This window comes from Tamandua tetradactyla, chromosome 13 (genome assembly GCF_023851605.1).
Source record: "Tamandua tetradactyla isolate mTamTet1 chromosome 13, mTamTet1.pri, whole genome shotgun sequence".
NCBI lineage: Eukaryota > Metazoa > Chordata > Mammalia > Pilosa > Myrmecophagidae > Tamandua > Tamandua tetradactyla.
Window position 1 is genome coordinate 25,900,150 of NC_135339.1, and position 20,020 is coordinate 25,920,169.

The 20,020-nt window shown below is 41.1% G+C and overlaps 2 pseudogenes; one reads left to right on the top strand and one right to left on the bottom strand.

Annotated features, from left to right (window-relative positions):
- The first annotated feature begins 12,914 nt into the window (after positions 1–12,914).
- LOC143653349 (GTP-binding nuclear protein Ran-like) lies at positions 12,915–13,550 on the top strand (annotated as a pseudogene).
- Positions 13,551–18,493: 4,943 nt separating this feature from the next.
- On the bottom strand, positions 18,494–19,716 carry LOC143653058 (dimethyladenosine transferase pseudogene; annotated as a pseudogene).
- Positions 19,717–20,020: the final 304 nt, after the last annotated feature.

Below are 20,020 nucleotides of genomic sequence, written 5' to 3' on the forward strand. Positions count from 1 at the left end.
GAGATTCAGAGAGAACAACACTATGAAGCAGAAAGTCCACCAGCAAAGGCCAGCAACCTTTGGAGATGAAGAAGGAAAACGCCTCCCGTGGAGCTTCATGAAACCAGAAGCCAGGAGAGAAAGCTAGCAGATGACGCCGTATTCACCATGTGCCCTTCCAGCCAAGAGAGAAGCCCCGACTGTGTTCACCATGTGCCTTCTCACTTGAGAGAGAAACCCTGAACTTCATCAGCTTTCTTGAACCAAGGTATCTTTCCCTGGATGCCTTAAATTGGGCATTTCTATAGACTTGTTTTGAGTGGGACATTTTCTTAGCCTTAGAACTGAAAACTAGCAACTCATTAAATTCCCCTTTTTAAAAGCCATTCCGTTTCTGGTATATTGCATTCCAGCAGCTAGCAAACTAGAACAGACAATTTGGCTGGGTTCAGAATTTTTGGCAGAAATCTTTTTCAGGATCTTAAATATATCATGTACTGCCTTCTCACTTCCATAGTGCCAATTGAATAGTCTGAACTCAGTCTTATGTGGTTACCCTTGTATAGAGTCAATTATTTTTCTCTTGCTACTTTCAGGATTTTCTGCTTTTCTTGAGCATTTGACACACTGATTAGTATGTGTCTTGGGGAAGGCCTATTTGGATTTATTCTATTTGGAGTTTATCGAGCTTCTTAGACTTGCATATTTATGTCCTTTATAAGGGTTGGTTGGGAAGTTTCCCACCAATATATCCTCACCTGACTTTCCTAGCTCTTTTCTTCTCTTCTCCCTCTGGGACACCGATGATTCTTGTATTTGTGTGCTTTTTTTGTCCATCATTTCCCTGAGATGCAATTCAAATCTTTCCATCTTTTTTGCCATTTGCTGTTTTGAATGTTTGAAATCAGTTGTCCTGTCCTCTAATTCACTTATTTTTTTTTGCCCCTTCAAATCTGCTGTTTTGTGTCTCTAGTATGTTTTTTATTTTGTCTACAGCATCTTGAATCTCAGTGATATCTGCTAATTTTCTATTTATCCTTTCAAATTCCTCTTTATGCTCTTCTATTGTCTTCTTGATCTCCTTTATATCATTAGTAGAATTTTATTTTATTTTATTTAGTAGAATTATATGAACATCTTTGATTAGTTGTTCCAATGTCTGTGTCTCCTCTGGTGTTTTAATTTGGTCATTAGGCTGAGCTATATCTGTCTGCATCATGATATACTTAGTAACCTTCTGCTGTCTTCGCAGCATGTAAGTATCTTGATTGGTTTACTTTGGGAGTTGATTTCCTACAGTAGTCTAAAGCCTTGTATTTGCACAATGGTTGTGGAGCAAGATGCAGGCCATGGGGAGGAGCACATGCAGTGATGCCATGCAGCCTATGTATAGACACAGGTTGGGGATGCTTTGCTGGTGTCTGTTAGCTTGGGTGCCCAGCAGCGGGAGTATGTGGCTATGCGGGTGTATGGATCTGGGGGGCCGACCCTGGTGTGTGCTGGTCTAGGGTGCAGGGCCCTTTGCATGCATACTTAGAGCTCTGGGAAGTGGGTCGACATTATGCCTGCATAGGCTGGGGAGAGACGTGGCCCAGCTGCACAGGTCAGTGCTTGCCCAGAGCTGGGGGGGCGTGACTGCAGGCTGTGCACATGCTCATATCTGAGAGGGCCGTAAACTGATGTACACATGTGTAGAGCTGGTGAGAGTTGGGGAGATTGCAAGACTGTATGGGCTGAGGGGCAGGTGTATTCTGGGTATGGAACTAAGCACCTGCAATCTTTATGCGTGGTAACTTCCTGCAGGGGATAGAGACGAGGAGGTAGGGCTCAGAAGGGGGAGGACAAGACTGCATTTTTGCAGGAGAGGTGGGTTGGACTGAGGCAGGCATGCATGCACTTGGGGTGGGGGTATGGGGGGGTGGCAGTGCAGGGGTGCCTGGAGAGTGGGGAGGGGGTGGCAGGTGATGGGGTTCAGGTACATGGGGTGTGGGGTGGTTTACAGGGCTGTGCTGGTGAGGGTAGCGCATTCAAGGTCGCTTACATCCTGGAATCGCCATCTCAGTCACCCTCCTGTCCCTTCTCTAGCTGTTCCTTGGAGCAGGGGTGGGAGAACCCGACCCATCCTATTCTGCCATCTTCTGAGACTTCTGATTCTTTCTTAAGCCATGATGACATTCTTTTGGCAAAGACAGGGACCCAAGCTCAGGAGACGTTGGGTGCTTCAGCTTTCATCACCCTGGTTTCTGCATTCAGTTTCTAGCATGATTTGGTCATGCTCTGCTCCTTTAGTGTTTAGTTATTCATGAGTGCTGGGGCTTCTTGCTCATCCTCTCCCACTGTTATACTTTGTCTGCTCTACCCTGATGCCCCAATGTTGAGGTGGCTCCTACTTGATCCACTTGGATTGTTCTCATGTACACCAGCAGGTGTTGGACCAGCCTCAGGAGGATGGTACAAGATGAGTAGAGCTCAGCGAACTTGAGAATTGGCCAAGCTGGCTTTGGGGAAGGAGAGCAGGAGGAGATCATCTTAGTGTGGATTCTATATGGGCTGGAGGGCTGACTGCTGGGGCTCTAGGGGGACGAGTTTGTGTTGGGGCACAGGACTCGTTCATGGTGATGCATAGAATAGTGAAGATGTAGATTCGAATCTGTTACCTCAGTACCCTAGATGATGCTACTGCGGATGACTAGGGGGTGACCTGATCAGTGAAACAGGGATTGGCTATGAGGACAGTCAGACTGATTGATGTAGTCTGGAGAAAGCTATGAGCAGGGCATTAGAAAATAGGATTGGAGGCCAAAATGGCCATATAGATCTTCTAGATGTGCTATGGAGAGAAGCAGATGTATGGTCAGGTCTGGATATAAAGATAAAGGGGATGAGGGGATTTGACCCCCTTATTTTAAATTATTTCTTAGTTCAGTTTCAGATGTGGTACACTTGTTCAAATTAATGAATCAATATTGATACATTAGCTAAAGACCATAGTTTACATTAAGTTTCATAGTCTGCACAGTTCTGAGTTTTGACAAATGTATGCCACATCTATATTATATTATCATAGAGAATAGTTTCACCCCTCTAAATCTCCTGTGCTTCACCTATCAATTTCTCTTCCTCTCTCTGAACTGGTAACTACTGATCTTTTTACTGTCTCTGGTTTGCCTTTTCCAGAATGTCATGTAGTTGGAATCATGGAGTATGTAGCCTTTTCAGACTTGTTTCTTTCACTTAGCAGTCAATATGTATTTCAGGTTCCTCCACATCTTTTCAAGGCTTGATATCTCACTTTTTAATTTAATACTATTCCATTGTATGAATGTACCATGGTTTGCTTATCCATTCACCTGTTTATGACTTAGCTACTTCCAGTTTCAGGAGATCGTGAAGAAAACTGCTGTAAACAGTCATGTGCTGGTTTTTGTAGACATAAGTTTTCAGCTCAACTAGATACACGCTGAAGAGCATAATTTCTAAATTGTATGTTAAGACTGTTTAGCTTTGTAAGAAACTTCTAGACTGTCTTCCAAAGTGGACATGTTATTTTTGCATTCTTACCACCAATGAATGAAAGTTCCTGGTACATTACGTCCTCACCAGCATTTGGTGGTATCAGTTTTTTGGATTTTAGCTACTTTATTGGGTTTGTAGCAGTATCTCATCGTTTTAGTTTGCAGTTACCTTATGGCATATGATGAGCATCTTTTCATGTACTTGTCATGAAAAGATTGTCCTTCAAAGATTTTCTCCCAGACTATGATTTTCATTCTCAAATGTCTCTCAGAGCAGAAGCTTCTAATTTTCTCAAAGTCCACTTATCAATTTCTTTTATGGGTCATCGCTTTTGGTGTTATATCTAAAGTCATCACTGATCCCAAAGTCGCCTAGATCCTCTCTTATGCCATTTGGTAGAAATTCTATACTTTTGCATTTCACTTAGTCTGTAATCCATCTTGAGTTAATTTGTGAAAGGCATAAAGTATATTTCTTGCATATGGTGTTCTGATACCATCTGTTGAGAAGATTATCCTTTCTCTACTGAATTGCTTTTGCTCTTTTATCAAAGATCAGTTGCCTATAGTTATGTGGGTCTATTTCTGGGTTCTCTGCTATGTTGATCTGCTTGTCTATTCTCTCACCAATATCTTGTTGTTTTGATTTCTGTAGCTTTATAGTAAGTCTTGGAGTTGGGTAGAGTAAGTGTTCTGGCTTTATTCTTTGGTGTTGCATTGGTTATTCTGGGCCTTTCACTTTTCCATATAAACTTAAGAATCAGCATGCGGCTATCCACAGAAAATTTCTTGGGATTTTGATTGAATGACGTTGAATCTATAGATCAAGTTGGTATCAATTCAAATCCTCATTATATTGAGTCTTCCTATCCATTAGCATGGAATATCTCTTTACTTGTTTAAGTCAGGAAGGATCTGGGGGCATATCAATATCTACCAGGCTTCCTACCCTCTACCTTGCTGTATGGTTTTAAAACTTCAGGAATACAGCTGAGTTTGTTTGCAACATGGCAAGATGATTTGTCATAAAAGATCTGCTCTGGTCTTCGGATTTTTCTGTGGCATCCCCTTTTCCCATTCACCCCCTGTCTTTACTATGCTTTGAGTGTGCTTTGCTATGTTCATCCTGGGGAGGGTGGTGCTTAGTGTGCTCATCTATGTGAAGGATTTTACAATCCTGACTCCAGGTTGGTTGCTCTTTAGACTTTTTCACGCTGCTGTACGTAAGGCTACACAGCTATTTCTAAAGGCATATCATTCTGTGCAGATGCCTTGTTTATGCCTAGCAGACTGCTTGTTAGGGAGAAGTTGGAGGCTGTGCTGTGAAGAATTGAGATCCTTTAAATATCTCTTAGGTACTTAAGAGGCCTGAGGTATCTACTCAGCCATGGGACTGCTGAGGCAGACGCGTGCTCAACATCACTAAGTTCCACCACTCCTCAAAGCTAGAGGTGTCTTATTTCTACCAGATATAGACTTACTAATTTGATCAAAGTATAAGATGATATCTATAAACTTGTACTTCACTGCGAGTTCAAGTAAAACTGTGCATATCTTACTTGCAAATCGCTTCAATTCTCCCTTCTTATAAACTCCCTATTGATATACCTCATATACTCTCTTCTACCTGCATTTTTGGTTTATTCTGTAGCAGTTCTTTGTATTTTCTAAGTATTCTTTGTCTAGCCTTCTATTTTATTTTACTTTGTTATTATTGCTAATATTCTTTGCCAGTTACCAACTAATTTTGTGGCCAATAAAGAAAAAGGCTGAAGTTTCTTGTTTCATACGTTTCTTCCCTATTCTCATCTCATTATGACCCCTGATTTTGATGTTAATGAAAGATTTCTTACCCTTGAGGTCAAACATCCCCCCAGGCCCATTGTTTTTTCATTATTATTTTTTACTAGCTTTAAAACTCACTATTGAAATTCAAACATATACAAAAGTAGACTATTCTGCTAGCTTTTGAAGTTCTTTGTTAGGTTCTAATCATTTAGGACTTATTTTATTTTTTTAGAGACCTTTGAGTTTTTAAAAACTTTTAAATTATATTATATAACATATATACAAAACAAAGAAAGAAAAAGCAATAGCTTTCAAAGTACTCTTCAACAAGTAGTTACAGGACAGATCCCAGAGATTGTCATGGGCTACCATATCTTCATCTCAGTTTTTCATTCTAGCTGCTCTAGAATATAGGAGATCAGAAGGAATAAATATTTTTTTATCATCACAATTGACTTTTTTTTCTTTTTTTTGTGAAAAATAACATATACACAAAAAAGCAATAAATTTCAAAGCACAGCACAGCAATTAGTTGTAGAACAGATTTCAGAGTTTGGTATGAGCTATAATTCTACAATTTTAGGTTCTTACTTCTAGCTGCTCTAAGGTACTGGAGACTAAAAGCAATATTGATATAATGATTCAGCAATCATACTCATTTGTGAAATCCCACCTTTTCTGTATAACTCCAATATCACCTTTGATCTTTCTCCCAGTCTTTAGGGGTATTTGGGCTATGACCATTCTAACTTTTTCATGTTGGAAGGGGCTGTTAATAATATAGGATAGGGAGATGGAACTAGCTGATGTTCTGGAGAGACTGTGTCCTCTGGGTTTCAGGACTTATCTTGTCCAGGGACCTATCTGGAGGTTGTAGGTTTCTGGAAAGTTACCCTAGTGGATGGAACCTTTGTAGGGTTTTCTGTATTGCTCTAGGTGTTCTTTAGGATTGGCTCAAATGGTTTTGGTTGGGGTTTGACAAGTTCTGATAAGTAGCAATGCCTAATTGAAGCTTGTGTAAAAATGACCTCCAGAACAGCCCTTGACTCTATTTGAACTCTCTCAGCTACTGATACTTTATTAGTTACACTTCTTTTCCCCGTTTGGTCAGGATGAAATTGTTGATCCCACGGTGCCAAGGCTGGACTCATCCCTGGGAGTCATCTCCCATGCTGCCGGAGAGAGTCACCCCTGGATATCATGTCCCATGTAGGGGGAAGGGCAATGATCTCACTTGCAGAGCTGGGCTTAGAGAGAGTAAGGCCACATCTGAGCAGCAAAAGAGGTCCTCCAGAAGTAACTCTTAGGCATGCCTATAGGTAGTCTAAGCTTCTCCACTACCTACATAAGCTTCACAAGAATAAGCCTCAAGATCAAGGGCTTGGCCTATTGATTTGGGTGTCCCTAATGTTTGACACAGTATCAGGGGTTTCCCTGGTGGTAAAGTTTAATAGTTCCATATTTTTTCTCCTGTCCCTCAAGGGACTTTGCCAATACTTTTTGATTTTCTGCTTAATATATTCTAGGATAGACCCAGGCATTACATTAAGCTATACAGGATTAAGAGCCCTCATTATTATTCTGGGGTCCCTGTGTTCTAATTGTTCAAATGAACAACACAAACAGGTTGAGTTAGATTATGTGCTACAGAAGATTTAGGTTCCAGACAAAAAAATAAACCTTTCTTCCTTTGACTCAAAATGTAGGTGTGGTTCTAAAATATAGATGATGTCTTCCTTACCCCCGTGTTCTGAATTACCTTAATCCTGACCTGATCAGCTTCATTTTAATCTCTAAATACCAAGTTATACATATACAAAACAGCCTCTCAAAATTCAGAAATAATAATTACCACTCCGAACTAAATGTATCTGCTATAAGAACTTAAAATCTAGGCTCCTGTTTTTTTATCAGCATTTTTTAAAGGAGACCACACAATAATTGTTTGTTCATTCTGGCTTATTTTGCCTCACCAACTGTCCCACAGGTTCATTCACTTTGTTGCATGCCTCACAACATCGTTCCTTTTTATAGCAGCACAATATTTGATCAAATGTATTTTTGATCATTCACCAGTCTACTTCTCATTCATGCATCCTTCAGCCGCCTGCATTCATCAGGCATCATGTATAATGCCCAAAGTCCACAGTCCATCAACACTCTCAGTTTCAGATAATTTCATTGTTCCCAAGAGAAAGCTAACCAATAAACACACCCTAAACACAGAAGAAATCTAAACCTCCCCTTAACTCTTGTCCTTCCACCCCATTATTTACCCCTGGTGTTGCTGTGGCACTGCTGATGTTTTCCTGTTAAACCTATCCCACAGCATGCAATAGCAGTTTTCCCCCTGTACTCTGGCTTTAAACAGTCTTTGTGCATGAATCATATCTTTGAAGTATTTCTTGCAAGAACTTATTTATATTTCTAATGTTAATCAGTGGGATATATATGTCTATGCAACCCTCTTCAATCATGTTCAAATATCACGTATAGACCCACTAGAGAACCACTTTACTTCATGTCTATTCCCTGACATTGAAGTTCAACCTCCTTAGCTAAATGTTCACCCATCTCTAGCTTCCATGTATCTCTGAGGCCCCTATATTCTGTATTATAAGCCTCTGATTTACCTTTACCATGATCATAAAAGGGAGGTCATGTAGTATCTATCCTTTTGTGTCTGGCTAACTTCACTCAGCATTATGTCCTCAAGGTTCATCCATCTTGTCATGTGCTTCAGGATGTCATTTACTTACTGTTGCATAATATTCCATTGTATCTATACACCACATTTTGTTAATCCACTCGTCTGTTTGTGGACATTTGAACTGTTTCCATCTTTCGGCGATTGTGAATAATGCTGCTGTGAACATCAGTGTGCAAATTTATGTTTGTGTCACTGCTTTCAGCTCTTGTGGGTATATACTGAGTAGTGCGTTTGCATACCTGATATTTAGTTTCCTAAGGAACCGCCAAACTGTCTTCCATAGCAGCTGTACCATTATACATTCCCACCAGCAGTGCATAACTGTCCCATTTTTCCACATCTTCTCCAACATTTGTAGTTTCCTGTTTGTTTAATAGCAGCCATTCTTGTTGAGGGGCAATAAATTTCCCCCTCATCACAGCCTTTGCCACATCCCATAAGTTCTGATATGTATTGTATTCTCGTTTTCATTCATCTCCAGATAGCTACTGATTTCTCTAGCAATCTCTTCTTTGACCCACTGGTTGTCTAAGAGTGTGTTATTTAATCTCCATATATTTGTGAAAGTTCTTGTTCCTTTCTTGGCTATTAATATCCAGTTTCATTAAGAGAAGATGCTTTGAATAATTTCAATGTTTTTAAATTCATAAAGACCTGTTTTGTGGCCCAGCATATGATGTATCCTGGAGAATGTTCCATGAGCACTAGAGAAGACTGTATATCTTGGTGTTTTGGGATGTAATGACCTATATATGTCTGTTAAATCTAATTCATTTTTCAGGTTAACTTCTCTGTTTCCTTGTTGATCTTCTGTCTGGTTGTTCTATCTATAGAGGAGAGTGGTGTATTGAAGTCTCCTACTATTATTTATTTATTTATTTATTTATTTATTTATTTATTTATTTACATGGGCAGGCCCCGGGAATTGAAGCCGGGTCCTCGGGCATGGCAGACAAGCATTCTTACCTGCTGAGCCACCGTGGTCCGTCCTCTCCTACTATTATTGTTGAAACATCTATCACTCCCTTCAGTTTGCCAATGTCTGTCTCATGTACTTTGAAGCTCCTTAATTGGGAGCATAGACATTTATGATTGTTATTTCTTCTTGATAAATTGTTCCTTTTATTAATATATAGTGTCCTTCTTTGTCTCTTTTGTTGTCTTTACATTTAAAGCCTATTTTGGCTGATATAAGTATAGCTACTCCTGCTTTATTTTGGTTACAACTTGAATGGAACATCTTTTTGCATCCTTTCATTTTCAATCTATTTGTATCCTTGTATAAAATGAGTCCCTCATAAACAGCATACAACTGGATTATATTTCTTAATCCATTCTGCCAATCTGTATCTTCTAATTGGTAAATTTAGTCTGTTAACATTCAAAGTTATTACTGAAAAGGCATTTCTTGGATTCACCATCTCATCTTTTGGATTTTATTTGTCAGATCTATATACTCTTTTTCCTCTTTCTCTTTTTATCCTTTAAGTTACCCTTACTGATACTCTTCAGTTCTGTGCCCTCCTCCAGACTTTCCTCTCCTGTTTTGTTTTTTTTTTTCAACTGTCAGAACTTCCTTTAGTATTTCTTTTAGGGCTGGTCTCTTGTTGACAGATTCTTTCAGGGTTTGTTTGTCTGTGAAAATTTTAATCTCTCCCTCAGTTTTGAAGGACAATTTGGTTGGATACAGAATTCTTGGCTGGAAGTCTTTCTCTTTTGGGATCTTAAATATATCATATGGGGTTTATTTTTATATGGTATGAGCTAGAGATCAAGTTTCAGCTTGCTCTGTAAAGAGAGTCAGTTTTCCCAGTACTATCTAATATGACCCCTCCTCACTCATTTGGGATGCTACAAATATTGGGCTTCTCAAGTCCTTGCTTATCATGTATTGGTGGCATACATTGATCTTTCAGACTTTTCTATGGTTCTCTATTGTTTCAAATATATTAAATCCATGCATATATGTTCTACTTGAAATGTCATCTCTGGGCTATATACTTGTTTCTGTTTCTGAACTTTAAGAACTCATTGGAGAGTTTTAGAATACAAGAGTTATAGGCTTTTATAAGGAGTATTAACATGGTGAATAGCACTTAAATTAGTGCTGGATTCCATCTGTAGTGAGGGATGATTAAATCTGACTATTTAAATTACTGTTGGTGATTTTACTTTGCTGTGTTCAAAGACCTAAAAAATGAGATTTCTTCTATCCCCGAAAGAAAACAACAACTATAAGATTTCATGCCCTATTTTATTTCTTAATCTCTATGATTGTGGTCGGCTGTACATTTAATTTGAAGAGTGTTTGGAGGGAAAGTGATATGAAACTTAATCTTTTTCAAGCCATCAATGCCATCAGTATCAGGACAAAATATATCAAGTCTCATGAAGAAAATCTGATGCATTGGTATGTTCTAGTTGTACTTAGTGACTAAAAGTGGACATATTGTATTTTTGGTAAATTCCACTTTTCTCATAGGAGCTAAATAAAATGCAAATGTATGAAAAGTAACACTAAACTAAAACAGTGAATATGTGAATGTTAATGAAGCTCTTAACTCATACCACTTGACCTGCTGGCTCTCAAGTGAGCTGATCTTATTTGCAACCAGCCATAACTTCTGGAAAGAGTACCTCATCAATTTGCTCCTATTGAATAAGGCTGCGGGGGCTGTGACAAGGCCATACATCCCCTGCCTGTCTGTTCATTTGCACAAGCTGTTTAAAAATGGCAGGGTGTCTTTCTTTGGATATACTTGGTGGTGATAGGCTTGGGGAAAACACCAGGGACCACTTAATAGCAAATGAAGGGCACAGAACCAGCTGAGGAGGTTGGGGTTTGGTTCCTTACAGCCTGAACTAGCTTTCGTCTAGTTTTTGCTCCTCATCAGTTAAGTCCAAAGTCAGACCCTTTGGGTTTGCATTTGGAAATGTGACCCCACACAACATCCTGCCTGCCTGGCGGTGGGTGGGGTATTATACTGCTCTCATTTAGAAGTGAAAACTAAATAATATAAGATGCCTTGCTAATGTGATAGAGTAGCCTTGAAGTTTTTTTGTTTCCTAGTTTGACTTTTTTTTTTCTTAGAGTATAGGTCAGCAAACTTTCTGCAAAGAGCCAAATAAATATTTTAGGCTTTGTGGGCCAAGGGGATAGGGTAGGGTAGGAAAGCAGGGGTAAAGATAGGCCAGGAAGCCACCTAGCCTGTTTTAGCCAGAAATGGTTATGACAAGGGAAATGGGATGGGGTTGGGGGAATGAATGAATGATTTGGGTGGCCAGGTTAGAGAGAGAAGCAGGAATTAAAGAGAACTCAGAAGTATCTGGCAAAGATGGTTAAGTAGACGAATGTGCTCAGTTAATGAGTTAGGAAACATTGGAAGAGCATTGGTTGCGGGGTTCCTGGGAAAGGAATATCACTAATTCAGCTTTGGTTTGCATTGCTTGTGGACATTTGAGTATAAACGTCAAATGGGTAATTGGATAATTGAACTTGAAGCTCCCCAGAGCAAGGGCAATGCCGGGAAAGAACTTGGAATTCTCTATTTAGGGAGGATGAAATTACAAAATAACTTCTGGGTTAACTTTGAAGGGTCTCCTGTCTTTGCTCTGGAAGCCAATTTTAGAACTCAGACTCTCTGGGAAACTTTGAAAAATGCTGATTTGGACATTAAGAACAGTGGCTATATATGTCCCACCTCCCCATGCCCCAAATATTTTTCTTAAAATCCAACAATTTAGGGATTCTCTCCTATTTTCTAGTTAAGAAGGATCAGCTCCTGGGATAGAATGTATCTTTGAGGAAGAAAGGCCTTAGTTTCCTGGGCTATTCAAGCAAATACCAAAAAATGCTTAAATGAGAAATTTATTAACTTACAGTTTTGAGGTTCGGAAAAAGTCCAAATCAAGACATCATCAAGGTGATGCTTTCTCCCAGATGATTGGGCATTCTGGGGTTGGCTACTGGCAATTATTGGTCCTTAGCTTGTCACCTGGCAGGGCACGTGGTGGTATTTCCTGGCCTCTCCCTTCTTTTCTGGGTTCCATTGGTGATCATCTTCTGGCTGTGTCCTCTGGATTTCTATCTGTCTGAACTTCATTTTCTTTTCTTTCTTTCTTTCTTTTTTAAACTTTTAAAATTGTATAGTATAACATATTCAAAGCAAAGAAATAAAAAGGCAATAGTTTTCAAAGCGCTCTTCAGCAAGTAGTTACAGGACACATTCCAGAGTCTGTCATGGGATACGATCCTCTCAGATTTTTCCTTCTAGCTGCTCCAGAATACAGGAGGCTAGAGGGCTTAAATGTCTTTTTTATCATCACAATTGACTTTTTTCTTTCTTTTTTGTGAAAAATAACATATATGTAAAACAATACATTTCAAAGCACAGCGCCACAGTTAGTTGTAGAGCATATTTCAGTGTTTGACATGGGTTACAATTCCACAGGTTTAGGTTTTTACTTCTTGCTGCCCTAAGATACTAGAGACTAAAAGAGGTATCAATTTAATGATTCAGCAATCATGTGCATTTGTTAAATCCTATCTTTTCTGTGTAACTCCGCCACACCTTTGATCTGAATTTCATTTTCTTATAAAGGACACCAGCAATAGGATTAAGAGCCAACCTGATTGGGCTGGGCCACATCTTAACTGAGCTAACCTCATCAAAAGGTCCTACTTACAAAGTGCTTACACCCTCAGGAATGGATAAAATTTAGCAACATGTTTCTCTGGGGTACATACTACTCCAAACCACCGCAAAAATTAAAGAAGAAATCTTCTCTTCTCATTTCTCTATGATGCCCACCTGAAGATGTTCCCATCTAAAAGAGATGCTGAATTTTCCTCTACTTCAGAGGAGCAATTAAGAAGTTACCAGACAACAGGGGACGGAGACACTTCTAGAAGAACCATTGCAATGGCTGCCCAAGGAGAATCCCAAGTTCAGTTTAAACTTGTATTGGTTGGTGATGGCAGTACTGGAAAAACTACATTCATAAAATGTCATTTGACTGGTGAGTTTGAGAAGTCTGTAGCTACCTTGGGCATTGAGGCCCATCCCCGTGTTCCATACCGACAGAGGACCTATTAATTTCAACGTATGGGATACAGCCGGTTAGGAGAAAATTGGTGGGCTGAGAGACGGCTAGTCCATCCAAGCCCAGTGTGCCATTATAATGTTTGCTATAACATCAGGAGTGACTTACAAGAATGTGCCTAACTGGCAATGTGGGTCTGGTACGAGTGTGTGAAAACATCCCCATGGTGTTGTGTGGCAACAAATTGGATATTAAGGACTGGAAAGTTAAGGCAAAATCCATTGTCTTCCACCGAAAGAAGAATCTTCAGTACTATAACTCTCCTGCTAAAAGTAACTACAACTTTGAAATGCCCTTCCCTTGGCTTGCTAGAAAACTGATTGCAAACTTGTAGTTTGTTGCCATGCCAGCTCTTGCCCCACCTGATGTCATGGACTGAGCTTTGGCAGCACATGTGAGCATAACTTAGAGGTGGCTCAGACACAGCTCTGCCGGGTGAGGACGACGACCCGTGAGAAAAGGGAGCTGAAGCCTGGCGTCACCAGTCTAGTTTTATAGGCAACTGTCCTGTGATGTCAGCGGTGCAGCTTGGTTGCCACTTTATTATATAGCTAAGCAGAGCATGTGCTTAATCTTCGGGACACTGAGGGAGATCAATGGGCTTTGGAGTGAATGTGGCAGTTTAGAAAAAAACCTTCATTTTTTTTTTTGGACCTGCATATTTAGCTTCGGAGCACGATTGTTTCCTTCTTGAGTTTCAAATTGAAGGTTGCTATGGTCACGTCACAAATATTCAGGGGTGAAATCTTATTTGTTATTGTCATTCCCACTCCTTTTTGTATTTCAAATGTGAAAAAAAAAAGAGTAAGCAGACAATGACCAGCTTCAACTAGGGTAAATGCATAAGTGAAGTTTGAGGAATGACTTTCCATCTAGTGTCTCCTGTACTCCAGCTCACAAAGTAGCGGTCACTACTGCACACTTGAAGCCCAGAATCCATACTAAGTGCCATCTGCCACCTGCTTCTCCACTCATGCTGAAAGACAACACAGAAGAGAGTGGGGAGAGTAGGAATCCAGAGACCATGAGACCCTGGCGTTGCTTGGGGTTGATTCTTCACTGTTAGCTTGAGCCAAGGAAGTGGGTGCCCTGTTCTCTTCTCACTTGTTCTGTTATTTGACCCTTTCATCAAGTTCTTGTCCCTTAAACACATTTGGAGTATAATATCTTATTCTGCGGGTAAAGAGCTGGAAATCAGAAGCAGGTAACCTCCAGCTAAGGAGGTGGGAAAATCACAGGCAGGTGACAAGAATGTTTATTTCCCCCCAATTTCCCAGATTCAGCAAGAAACAGGTGAATTCTGTCACGGTGCCTGCAGACAGTTGGGTTGCCAATTAAATACAGGATACTTGTATGGGGCATGCTTATGAATAAAACATTTGTCTATCTGAAACTCAGATTTAACTGGGCAGCCTTTTTCTTCTTTCCCTAAGTCAGGCAAGGCTGGCAGGGAGCCTTCTCATGTTACCACTCACCACAGGACATGGAGGCGTCTCTCTGGCACTTGGCAGAAATAGAAATAAAGGGAAGCCCGCTGCTCTGGCTTCCTGTACTTGCAACAATTCCTGCCCATGAAGGTCATAGACCTTTTGGGCTTGATGTAGCCACCCAAACTGTGCAGCTCTCTTAGCTTTCTTTCTGAGAATGTTCCAGGGCCATATTCTTAACTCCCCACAACCCCCATCTATCTAGTCTTAGGTCTTGGCAGGAGCATTCTAAGTAGGAAAATTATCATTGATAATGTCACTTACAGGCTTCTAACTTCACCGATGTTCAGTTTGAGCTGCTCGCTGTGGGATGCCCTGAACAAGGTTGGCTACAGACAAAAAGGTATTGGTATCTTCAGGTTTTGGCAATCTTTGAATGGTACCCTCTGTTTTTTACACTTAAATTATAGCTTTGTTATAGAGAAGGATACAAGGAGAGACACATAGAGCAAGATTTGGGAGAGTGACACAGGCTCAAATTACTTCATTTTCCCATGGAAGCGCTACGTCTGACGTCCCTCTGGGAAGGCTGTGTTTGGGTTCTCTGCAGCATGCACCTGGGCCCGGCGGGGTGCTGCCGTCTCAGATGTGCCGTGTGGATCATCATGTGTCATTCGACTCCCTGCTGTCAGGGTTTTAGGTCTGATAGTGGCAAATTCTTCCTTGGATTCTTCTGGAATCTTACTCCTTGATATCTGGGTTTTCGTGTTCAGGAAGAAAAGCTCATTTCTATCAAGGAAAGGTAGCTCATTTCAGTCTTGGCGTCTTTATTATTATTATTTTATTTATTTATTTTTTTGCATGGGCAGCATTAGGAATCGAACCCGGGTCTCCGGCATGGCTGGCAAGAACACCGCCTGCTGAGCCACTGTGGCCCGCCCTTGTTGTCTGTTTTTGAATTTTATAAATATTCATTTAATTTCCAACACTTGATTTTATCTAGGGTGCAAATAGCATGGTTTACTTTCACTGCTCCAGACTATTCCCTTCTATCAATAGCCAACATCTTATGTATCCAATCCACTGTTGATGGACTCGTCGGTTTCCCACCTCAATATGTCACAAACACTGGGGTCTGGTGGAGCTGAGGTGGTTACACAGGCGGTGAGGATCTTCTTGGAGGCCTAGGGAAGAACAGATCTGGGGCTTGGATGCAGTCCCCAGAGCAGCCTGGGGCCTCAGCTGCCTTCTGTAGCTCCGTGGTTGGGGTGTTCAGGCTGTCTGTCTGATTTTGCTGTCTGTATTGCCTGTGAAAACCTGTCTCTAGTGGCCAGGCAGATGACTTGACATTCCCTGGGAGACTCTGCATCCTTCAGGGTTCTTCTCTTCTGGTGGTGGGTGCAGGCTGCCTTTGGGGCTCCCCTGCTGCTCACTTCCAGGTCCCTTGCTGTGCTCACTGCTGATTAAGGAACCTGGCCTGCTGGCTTATCTTTGGATCCCCTCACTCCTGTTCCCCTCTCTAGAGGGGCTGCTCATTAGCCTCTGTGTCCTGCTGCACTGGCCGAACGTGGGTCAGGTTCTCCTCTTCCAGTGACTGTTTTTTCTTTGGTTGGGACATACAAGTCCCTGTCCACAGATGTATCTCTGCTGGCACCAATATCTTCATAATGCTGATCATGTGGGCCCTTGAACTGTGGGTTCTGAGGTGGGTCTGGTGTTTTCTTTCTCCACGAGGACTGGTGTCCCTGCCAATGGACTTGCACTGGGAGTTTCCCTGGCTGTGAGCAATGGCAATGGCCCTGCTCTCCTGGCATCTTGCCTGCCTGGACCTTGTCCTAGCCTAACAATTCTTAGCTGGATTCTAGCTCAGAGCAGTGTCCTGAAGTCTTCCCTCTGACCTTGGGAGCCTTTGCACGGGAGCTTTTAGGCAGCACAACCCGAGGCCCATGGGAATGAGGTTAGTTAGAAATCCTGGCTGGTGAGTTGAGGCTGACCTGATGGCTGAGCAAGCACTGCCCGGGGCCGAGGCACAGTCCAGGTGGACCGAGGTTCTTTGCTATCTGAATTACTACATATGGTCAGGGTTGGCTCCTGGGAGTGATGGCAAGTGGGTGGGATAAGAATAGCTCTTTCTCTTCTGAGATTCTCAGCATATCCTGAACTGAGAGGACCCGGGCCCACCAGTTCTTGTCAGGCAGTTCGCCTCAGCCTGGTGAGATGCAAAGCGTATTTGGTATGATACAAGGTACTCGCTCTGGGCGTGAGGAAGTCAGAGGACAGCTAGAGGCCTGAGATCTCTATTCCTGGGGTATCCTTTACCCCTGGAGGGACGGTCAGCTTTAGCACTTTCAGAAAAGCAGGAAGATGGCTGTTTCTGGGTTTGGGACTTGGCTGGGTTTCCTAGAGCTGCCATAACAAAGTACCACAGCCTGGATGGAGGAAAAAATATTTGTTCTCACAGTTCTGGAGCCTAAAGTCAGAAATCCAGGTGTGGGCAGGGCCCTGCTTCCTCTGAGGTCTTTCGGGAAGATCTGTTTCATGCCTCTCTTGGTTTTTGGTGCTAGCTTGCTGACAATCTATGGTGGTTTCTGCCTCAGTCATCACATGGCCTTCTCCTGTGTCTAATTTCTTCATATAAACATACGGCTTCTATTGAATTATGGCCCACTTGTATCCAGTTTGGTCTTATCTTTTTTAAAATTTTAATTTATCAAAACTATGCTCGCTAAGCACACACTCACTCTTCCCTCCCCATCCCCCGGTAACCTCGAATCTACTTCCTGTCTCTGCGAATTTGCTATTTCTAGTTATCTCATTGAGTAACATCATACAATATTGGTCCTTACGTCTTTTGCTTATCTCACTCAGGGTATTTTCAAGGTTCTTTCACGTTGCAACATGTCTCAGAACTTCATTCCTTCGTATGGTTGAATAACATTACATTTCTATATGCACCGCATTCATCCGTTCATTCATTGGATACTTGAGTAGTTTCCACCTTTTGGGTATTGTGAATAACACTGTAGGCACTGGTGTACAAGTATCTGTTTGAGATCCCATTGTCAGTCTCTATGGCATATACCTAGAAATACGAACTGCCAGGTCATATGGTTATTCTAGTCTCTATTTTCTAAGGAACTGCCATACTGTTTCCCACAGTGGTTGCATCATTTTACATTTCTACCAACAATACGCTAGAGTTCCAATTTGTCCACAAACTCCAACACTTGTTATTTTCTATCCTTGTGGGTATGAAATGGTAACTCATTGTGGTTTTGATTTGCATTTCCCTAATGGCCAATCATAAGCATCTTTTCATATGTTCGTTGTCTACTTGCGTACCTTCTTTAGAAAAATGTCTATTCAAGTCCTTTGCCCATTTTAAAAATTGGATTGTTTATTTATGTGTTATAGAAGTTCTTTAATTTTGGATATTAGGCCCTTACTTGATATGCAACTATTTTCTCCCGTTCCATGGGTTGTCCATTTTATCCTCTGCAAAAAGTTTAATTCTGAAGAAATTAAACTTTTCTATTTGTTTTGTGGCTCATGCTTTTGGTGTCATATCTAAAAATCCATTGCTGGGTCTCAGGTAATGAAAACTTACCTCTTTGTTATTAGCTTTATGGTTTTAGCTTTTATGTTCAGTTTCTTGACTCATTTTGAATTAACTTTTTTTTTTTAAGAAGCACATTTATTGTACATGTGAATAAGAAATGGTATGGGGAAGACATGACTAGTTGAGCATATTTTAACTTTTTTACTACTTGAGAGACAGAGCTAAGGTGTAAAGAGATCATCAGAGTAATATATTACAGAAAATAGGAAGGTTAACATCTTTATAGAATAAACTGATAGAAGTAAGTTTTGAATGTAAACTTGTGCGTATCTGCGGCTCTTAGACATATTATATATAGACCAGATCCTGCCCTATGTTATATATTCAAAACAAAACAAAAAAAACCTGGGAACTTAGAACTGACTTACTACCTTAAAAAACCAGAATAATAAATGGTGACAAGAATAGTTTTAAGAAGTAGCCAAGCAAAAATTGCCCCAGTGGTACAAAACATATTTCATCTTCTCAAATTATCAAGAATATATAATTCCAGTTTCTTTCCTTGACCTTGAACAATTCTGCTTTCCACATATCTAAGAAAAATGGATACCTTCAGTATTGAACCCATGTAGCCATCTAATGAAGTCATCTATGTCCATGGAACGGGCCCGTTTGTCACTAAAACCTGTGCTGGTTAGGATATGCTGTATTTTATCTGCTATGCTGAAATCTTCTGGTATTATAATGTTATGGACTGAGCAGTGAATTCTGTAGTTTTTTCCCAGCAACTGTTGCACTGCACTTGACTTAAACGCAGCAGATAGTGTCTTGTTTTTCCTAACAAAAGTGATCCTTATTAGGCCATCCCATTCCTGAAAATTGATACGTGGTGGTGGATTCTTAGGTTCTATCCTTACAACACTGGATTCCACCTTTGGTGGTGGTCTGAAGTTATTCTTACCAACTTTCATTAGATGTTCCACACGTGCTAACAACTGTGTATTAATAGAAAGTCTACAGTATAACTTATCTCCAGGTTTTGCAATTAGTCGGAGAGCAAATTCTCTTTGAAACATGAGTATAGCACATCTAAAAAAAGGTCGATGCAGCAACAACTTGAAGACAAAAGGAGAAGAGATCTGATAAGGCAAATTTGCCACACAAGCATCAAAAAATGGCAAATCTGATTTCAACACATCTCCCACCATTACTTGAAGTTTGCTGGCCAGAGGCGTGCCCTGAACTCTTTTGTGAAGTTCTGCTACTAGCCTTGGGTCAAGCTCACAAGCAACTACCTTTTTTGCCTTTTCTAACAACTTTACAGTCATGTTGCCAGTTCCAGGTCCGACTTCCAGGACCACATCAGTTGGTCTTAAAGCAGCCTTATCGATAATGCTGTTCACAATGAGAGGATTTTTCAAAATGTGCTGCCCAATCCCTGTGTTGAACATGAGTCCTCCGGCGCTTTTCAGCTCGCGGCGCTCTTCCTGCCGCGCGCGGCGACTTGCGCGGGCCCCCGACTTGACTTTCGGCATCTCTTCAGAGAGCCGGGACGGCAGGTCGGGGAGGTCCGGGAGAACCAGAGCCCGCTACAGAATCACCGCAGCACGTGGGACTCGCGGCCAGGGGACCCGCCGCGCCCTGAATTAACTTTTATACATGGTGTGAGCAAGGACTCTAACTTCACCCTTCTGTAGGTGGATATCCAGTTTTCCTAACACTTGTTGAAGAGACTAATCTCTTCCCTTTGTACCTTCATCAAACCAATTGTCTATAGATGTGTAGGTTTATTTCTGGACTTGCCATTCTACCCCATTTGTCTGTACATGTGTCTTTATGCCAGTGCCACACTGTCTTGATTCCTGTGACACATCACATATGAGGGATCCTTAAGATCAAGTCTGACTTATTAGAAACCATTAAGGTCAGAAGACAATGG